Source organism: Penaeus monodon, chromosome 12 (genome assembly GCF_015228065.2).
Source record: "Penaeus monodon isolate SGIC_2016 chromosome 12, NSTDA_Pmon_1, whole genome shotgun sequence".
NCBI lineage: Eukaryota > Metazoa > Arthropoda > Malacostraca > Decapoda > Penaeidae > Penaeus > Penaeus monodon.
This window is the reverse complement of record NC_051397.1, coordinates 281,899-289,895: the sequence shown is the minus strand read 5'-3', so window position 1 is coordinate 289,895 and position 7,997 is coordinate 281,899.

Below are 7,997 nucleotides of genomic sequence, written 5' to 3'. Positions count from 1 at the left end.
ATGCGTGGGTGCGAACGTGCGTTCGTTCGTTTGTTCGTTCGTTCGCGTGTGTGTGTGTGTGTGTTTGTGTGTGTGTGTGTGTGCGTGTGTGTGTGTGTGTGTGTGTGTATATGTGTGTGTGTGTGTGTGTGTCTGTGTGTGTGTGTGTATGTGAATGTGTGTGTGTGTGTGTGTGTGCGCGCGCGCGCGCTGCGCGGTGTTTGCGTGGCGCGGGGGGGGGGGGGTCGTCTGCGGCGCCGTCGTGCCTCGCTGTCCCTGACACAAGGTCGTGTTCGCCACCGCACACCGCCTCCCTTGCCCCCCACCCCCTCCACCCCCCAGTCCTTCAGATGTGCTTCCCACTTACCCCTTCTCCCCTTCTTCCTTTCCCAACATCTTCCCTTCACTTCTTCCTCTTTTACATGCTTCTTCCTCACCACTGATACTCTTTTCTCTCTCGTCTCCCCTTCCCTCTCCTTCAGCCTATCCTCTTCCCTCCTCCGCCTCCTCCTCCTTTCCTCTTTCCTCTCCCTCTTCCTCTCCCTCTCCTTCTCCCTCTTCTTCTCATTCTTCCTCTCCCTCTTCCTCTCCCTCTCCCTCTTCCTCTCCCTCTTCCTCTCCCTCTTACTTCTCCTCTTCCTCTCTCCTCTTCTTCTCTTCTTCCTCTTCCTCTCCCTCTTCTCTCCCTCTTCTTCTCATTCTTCCTCTTCCTTTTCCTCTTCCTCTCCCTCTTCCTCTCATTCTTCCTCTTCCTCTCCCTCTTCCTCTCCCTCTTCCTCTTCCTCTCCCTCTTCCTCTCCCTCTCCTTCTCCCTCTTCCCCTCCCTCTTCTTCTCATTCTTCCTCTTCCTCTCCCTTTCCTTCCTCTCCCTCTTCCTCTCCCTCTTCTTCTCATTCTTCCTCTTTCCCCCCTTTTTCCTCTCCCTCTTCCCCTCCCCCCTTCCTTTTCCCTCTTTCCCCCTCCCTCCTTTTTTCCTTTTTCCCCTCCCCCTTTCCCCCCCTCTCTTTTTTTCCCCCCCTCTTCCTTTTTATTCTTTCCCTCCCTCTCCCTTTTTTCCCTCCCTCTTCCTTTCCCCTTTCCTTTTTTTCCCCTCCCCCCTCCCTCTTCCTCTCCTTCTCCCTTTTTCCCCTCCCCCTCCTCCTTCCCTTTCCCCTTTTCACCCTCTTCCCTCCCCCTTTTCCCCCTTTCCCCTTCTTTCATTCTTCCTCTTCCCTTTTTCCCCTTCCCCCTCCCTCTTCTTTCATTCTTCCTCTTCCCTTTTTCATTCTTCCTCTTCCTCGCCCTCTTTCCTTTTTTTTCTTCCTCTTTTTCCTCTCCCCTTCCCCTTTCCCCTCCCTCTCCCTTTTCCCCCTTCTTCTTTCTTCCTTTTTCCCTCCCCCCCCCTCCCTCTTCCTCTTCCCTCCCCTTTTCCCCCTTCCCCCCCTCTTCCTCTCCCCCCCTCCCCTCTTTCCCTCCCCCTTCCTCTTTTCCCCTCCCTTTCCCCCTCCCCTTCCTTTTCCTCTCCCTCTTCCCCCTCCCCCTTTTCCCCCTTTTCCCCTTTCCCTCCCTCTTCCTCTCCCTCCTCTTTTTTGGGCCCTTTTTGTCCCCGGCCTTTTTCCCCTTTTTTTTTTTCTTTTTTTTTTTTTTTTTTTAATTAATGCTATATTTTAAAAATAAATATATTATATATATTATAAGATATTTATATATATAATATATATATAAAATAAAAAATTATAATATATTATAGAAAACTATATATATAAATAATATATAAATAAAATATTTTATATTTTATTTTATCTAAAAATTTTCTCCCCCTATCCTACCCTATATATACCCCAAAATATTTTTAAAATTTTAAAAACATACATATATATATATTTGTTAGATAAAAATATAAAATATTAAAATATAAAATTTTATATTTTTATTTTTATATATATTATATAAAATTATTTATATTAATTAATTTAATTTTATTTACAAAATATATAACATATATATTTAAAATATATATATATATATTTTTATATTATTATATCTATAAATAGATATATTTTTTTAAAAATAATTTTTTTTGATAATAATATAATATATATATATTTTTTTTCCCTTTTTATATTTTGTAAAATTTTTTTAATATATTTTTTTGAAAAATATAAAATATATATATTTTTTATATTAAAATAATTATATAATATATTTATAAAATTTTATTTATTATTTCCATATATATCTTATATTTTTATATATTATATTTTTCTAAAATTTATTAAACCCATTATATATTTTATATATATATTATTATTATATATATTTTAAAATAATATTTAATATAAAATATATATAGATATCTTAAATTTATATATATAAAATATATAAAAATAAAAATAAAAAATATATATATATAAAAATAAAAATATTTTTATTATAATTTTATTTTTTTTTTCCCTTTTTTTCCATATATATATAATTTTATTTAATATATATAATATATTATATATATATATATTAATATATATTATAAATTTATTATTTATCTATTATTACTATATAATATATATATTATATATATAAAATAATATATATATTAATTTTAGCATATATATATATATATATAATTTTTATAATATATTATTTTAATAACTAATAATAATAGTGATAAAAATTTATCCATTCCTAATAAAATTTTACTATTCTTATATATTATATTTCCTTTTCTTTTTTCCCCTATTAGATATATTATATTAAAAATAGGATTTTATTTGTATAAAAAATATATATATAAATTTTATTAATATATATATAATGCTATAGATAATGTGATAAAAAGATTATAATTTTTTTATTTTTTCCCTTTTATACCTTTTTTTTTTCCCTTTTTATATATTTTTTATTTATATTTAATTTTTATTATATATCTTATATATATTCTTATATATCATATAAAAATATTTTGAATTATATATATATAAAATTTATTTAAAAAATTTTATATATATATTTTATCTATAATATAATTTAAATTTTATTTATATATATTTTATTTTTATTTTAAAAATTTGTTTGATAATTTTAATTTTTTAAAAATTTAAATTTTTTTAATTTTTTTATTGATTTTTTTTTTTTATTTTATAAATTATTATATTTTCTAATTAATAGATATATTTTATTTTATATTTTTAAAATATATTATATAAATCTATATTAATTTTATATAATATTATATATATATTATATATATATATATAATAATACACAATTTTCTATCTATTTAATTTTAATTTTTATATTTTTTTAATATAAAATATAATACATATAGAAAATATTTTTTATAATTATATTATATAAATATATTTAAAATATTTATATTTATATATATATATATATATATATCTCTATAAATTTTATTTGATATATATATTATATATTATAATTTTATATAAAATATATTACATTTATAATTATTTCCCCCTTTGATTGTATTTTTAATAATTAAAATAAAAAATTTCCTCTATATAATATTTTATTATAAAATTTCTGATAATTTATAAAATTTTGATTTATTAAAATTATATTATTATTTTCATATTTATATCTTTTAAAATTCTTCTTCTTCTATCTTCTACCCCAAAAGGGGAAAAATATATATAATATAATTCCTTAGTCTATATGATTCTAATATTTATTATTTTCCCCATTAGTGTTTTTTTTTTTTAAATATAGAATAAGATATTTTTTTTAATTTAAAATATATCTATTGGTTTGAGATCTATATGATAAAATTGATTTATAATTTATTAATTAATTTTATTATTAATTAAAATTTAATTTTTTATATGCATATATTATCTTAATTATAATTTTTTATATTATTATATATAATTAAAATCATATTTTAATCTATATTATATAATATTTATATATATATTTTTTCCTTTTTTAGTATATTAAAATATATATATAAAAAAAAATTAAAGGGGAAAAGAATAGGTAATTAATAATATTATATATTTTAAATATAATTTTTCTTTTCTTCTATTTTCTATGGGTTTATATTTTAAAAATTTATTTTTTTTGCCCCCTTTTTTTTATTTGATTGTTTATTATTATCTTCTTTTGGTTAAAAATAAACTTTTAAAAAAAATTTTTTTTTTATATTTTGGTTTTTATATTTTATTTATTTCCGGTTTTTATTTCTTTTTTTTTTTTTTTTTTTTAATTTATATAAAAATTTTTATTTTTTTTTATTTTATATTATCATTATTCTTCCTTATTATTTTTCTAAATTTTTATTTTTTTTTATTTTGTATTTTTTCCATCTATATTATTTTTTTTTTTCTTTTTTGGTGGGTTTTTTTTTTTTTTAAAATTTTTTTTCTTTTTTTTGCTGGTTTTAAATTTCTCTTTTTTCTTTCTTTTCCTTTTCTATTTCTTTTTTCGCGGGTTTTTTTAAAAAGGGTTTTTTTAAAAAACTTTTTTTTTTTTTTTTTTTTTTTTTCTTTTGCCTTTTTTTTTTTTTTTTTTTTTTTCTTTTTTTTTTTTTTTCTTTTTTTATCCCCCCCCCTGGGGGAGGGGGGAAAAGGGGGGGAAAGGGGAAAAAGGGGAAGAGGGAGAGGCCCCCCCGGGGGGGGGAAGGGGGGCGGGGGGGGGGGGGGAGGGGGGAGAGGAAAAAAGGGGGAGGGAGGGGGGAAAAGGGAAAGGGGGGGAGGGGAAGAGGGGAGGAAAAGGAAAAGGGGGGAGGGGGGGAGAGGGAGAGGGAAAGGGAGGGAAAAGAAAAAGGGGAAAAGGAAAAAGGGAAAAGGGGGGGGAAAGGGGAGAGGAAAGGGGAGAGGAAAAGGGGGGGAGGGGCGAGGGAGGGAAAAGGGGGGGGAAAAGGGGGGAGGAAGAGGAAAAAGGGGAGGGAGGGGAAGGGAAGTGAGCCCAAACGGGGAGGAAGATGGAGGGAAAAAGGAAGGGGGAGGGGGGAGGAAAGGGAGAGGAAGGGAAGTGAGAAAAAGGGGGGAGAGGAAGGGGATGGAAGGAAAAAGGGAGAGGAAGGGGAAAAGGGGGAGGAGAGGGAGAGGAGAGGGAGGAGGGAAAGGGGGGGGAAAGGGAAAAATGGAAGAGAGGGAAGGAAGAGGGGAGGGGAGGGGGGGAAAAGGGGGGGAGGAGAGGAAAAGGAAGGAAGGGAAAAAATGGGAAGGAGGGAGGGGAGGAAAAAGGAAAAGGCGAATGGGGAGGAAAGAGGGAGAGGGGGGAATGGAAGAAGAGGGGGGGAAGGGGGGAGAGGGGGGGGGGCCCCGGGGGTGGGGGGGGGGGGGGGAAAGGGTTTGGGGGGGGGGGGGGGGGGGGGTGGGGGGGGGGAGGGCGAGGGTGGAAGAAGGGGAAGGGGCCAAAGGGGGGGGGGGGGGGGAAGTGGGGGGGGAGGGGGGGGAGGGAAAAGGGGGGAGGAAGTTTAGAAAAAGGGGGGGGGGGGGAAAAAAGGGGGGAGGGGGGGGGGGGGTGGGGGAAAAAGGGGAAAGGGGGGAAAGGGGAAGGGGGAGGGGGGAAAAGGGGGGAAGAGGGAGGGGAGGGTGGGGGGGGGGGAAGGGAAGAATGGGAAAAGGGGGGGGGGGAGGGGAGGAAGGAAAAGGGGGAGGAAAAGGGGGGGGGGAGGGAGGGGAAAAGGGGGGAGGGGAAAATTAGAAAAGAGGGAGAGGAAAGGGGAGGGGGAAAAGGGGGGAAAGGGGGAGGCCCCGGGGTGAGGAAAAGGGGCGGAAGGGGGGAAGGGGGGAGGAAAAGGGAGAGGAAGAGGGAGGGAGGGGAGGGAAGAGGGGCGGAAGAGGGGGAGGAAGAAGAAGAAAGAGGGGGGGGGGAAGGGGAGGGGAGGGGGGAAGGGAAAAATGGAAAAAAGGGGGAGGAAGAGGGGAAAGGGAAGGGGGGAAAAGGGAAAAGGGGAAAAGGGAAAATAGGGGAAAAAGGGGAGGGAAGAGGAAAAAATGAAAGAAGAGGGGGGAAAAGGGAAAGGAAAAAAGGGGAGGAAAGGGGGAGGGAAAAGGGGGGGGGGAAGGGGGGGAAAGGGGCGGGAGGGGGGAAGTGGAAAAGGGGGAGGAAAGGGTAGAAAAAGGGGGGGGGAGGGAATGGGGGAGGGAGGGAAAAGGGAGGAGGGGGGGAATGGGAAAAGGGGGGGGGGGGGGAGCGGGGGGGGAGGGGGGGAGGGGGGGGGGGGGAAAGGGGAAGGGGGAGGGGGGGGGGGGGGGGGGGAGAGGGAGGGGGGGGGGGGGGGGGGGGGGGGGGGGGGGGGGAAGGGGGGAAGAAAAGGGGGGAAAAGGCGAGGGGGGGGGGGGCGGGAAAAGGAAGGAGGAGGCGGGGGAGGGGGAAAAAGGGTAGGGGAAGGAGAGGGGAAAGGGGAGACGGGGAGAAAAAAAGAAATTTTCCGTGGTGGGAAAAAGCATGTAAAAAAAAAAGGGAAAAAGGGGAAGGGGAAAATGTTGGGAAAAGGAAAAAAGGGGGGGAAAAGGGGGGGAAAAGGGGGGAAAAAACACATCTGAAGGACTGGGGGGTGGAGGGGGTGGGGGGCAAAGGGGGGCGGTGTTTCGGTGGGGAAACGACCTTGTGTCAGGGACAGCGAGGAAAAGACGGCGCCCCGGGGGGGGGGGGGGGGGGGGGGCGACCCCCCCCCCCCCCCCCCCCACGCAAACACCCCCGCAGGGGCGCGCGCCACACACCAAAACACACACACCATTCACATACAAAACACACACACAGACACCACACACACACACACATAAAACACACACACACACACAACACACCCACACACACACACACAAACACCACACACCCCACCCCGCGAACGAAAAGAAAACAACGAAAACCCCGTTTCGCACCCACGCATCAACAGGTATCTATAAATATATAATGCCTTTTAGTATACACTTTAAATTTAAAAAATATACGCACACACGTGCACAAATTTGACATATACTCCCCTCGCAATATCTCCCCGAAGAAAAATACAAACAGACTGATAGGGCCCGGCACCCTCGTTAACGAAGATTCAAATATACCGATGAACAAGAACGCGAACGAAACTCGGTTTAGCTCTCTATATTTTCCCTCATTTCTCTCCTTATCTTTGGTGTGATTCCATCTCCCTCCTCTGTCCCGCTCTGCTCTCCTCTCTTTAATTCCCTCCTCCTCTCTCTTTCCCGCTCGGCCACGCTCTCACTGTCGCTCGCTCACTCACTTTTTCTCACAGTTGCTCGTCTTTCTCTGTCTAGTGCTCTTTCTTTTCTCTTTCTCTCGTTACGTTTGATTTCTTCATCCCTCTCTCCAACCCTCTATTTCTCCCTTCTTCCCCTCTCTCTCCCTTTCTGTTTCCCCTATTCACTTCTCTCCCTGCCCGCCTCTCCGTTCTCTTGCTGTGCAAAAACTAGAAAAAGAAAGAGCAGCGCACAAACAGGCCAGAACTTAAGACAAATGCTTTGGTTTTCCCGCCTAATGTTAGCTCTTTGTAATGTGCGGTCACTGATTTCACGGCTTATGCTAAATCTCGAAAGGACTTGAGATTTCTCAAACAATTTCGGCGGACGTGTACGAGGGAGAAAATATGAGATGTATTTAGGAGAAATAATTCTTTGTTATCCTTTCTTCGTCGGTGCTCCTCATTTTTGATATCTGGCAAAACTTTTAAAAATTTTGTTTTACTTTTTATGCCTTTTTTGCCCCTTTTCCCCTTTTCCCCCCATCTTTTTTTTCTTCTATACATTCAGCCTCTGCTCCTCTCTCCCCTTCTCTTCCTCGTCCTCCGCCTCCTCCTCCACTCCACTCGAGGGGGCAATGCCGGAGTAATGGCTCCCTCGGGCGTGGGGGCTTCCAAGGGTGATAGCAGGGTGAGGACACGCGTAGGATTTAGGGAGAGCCTTAGGGCCCGATAAGCCGCTTAAGACCAACAATTTGCATGTACCGTAGTTGTGCAGACGTCATGTATAATATTACTTTTACCTTCTTATTTGTCTTGATTATTTATTTTTATTTTCTTTCTTTTCATGTTTCATTGTTATGTTAGCAAA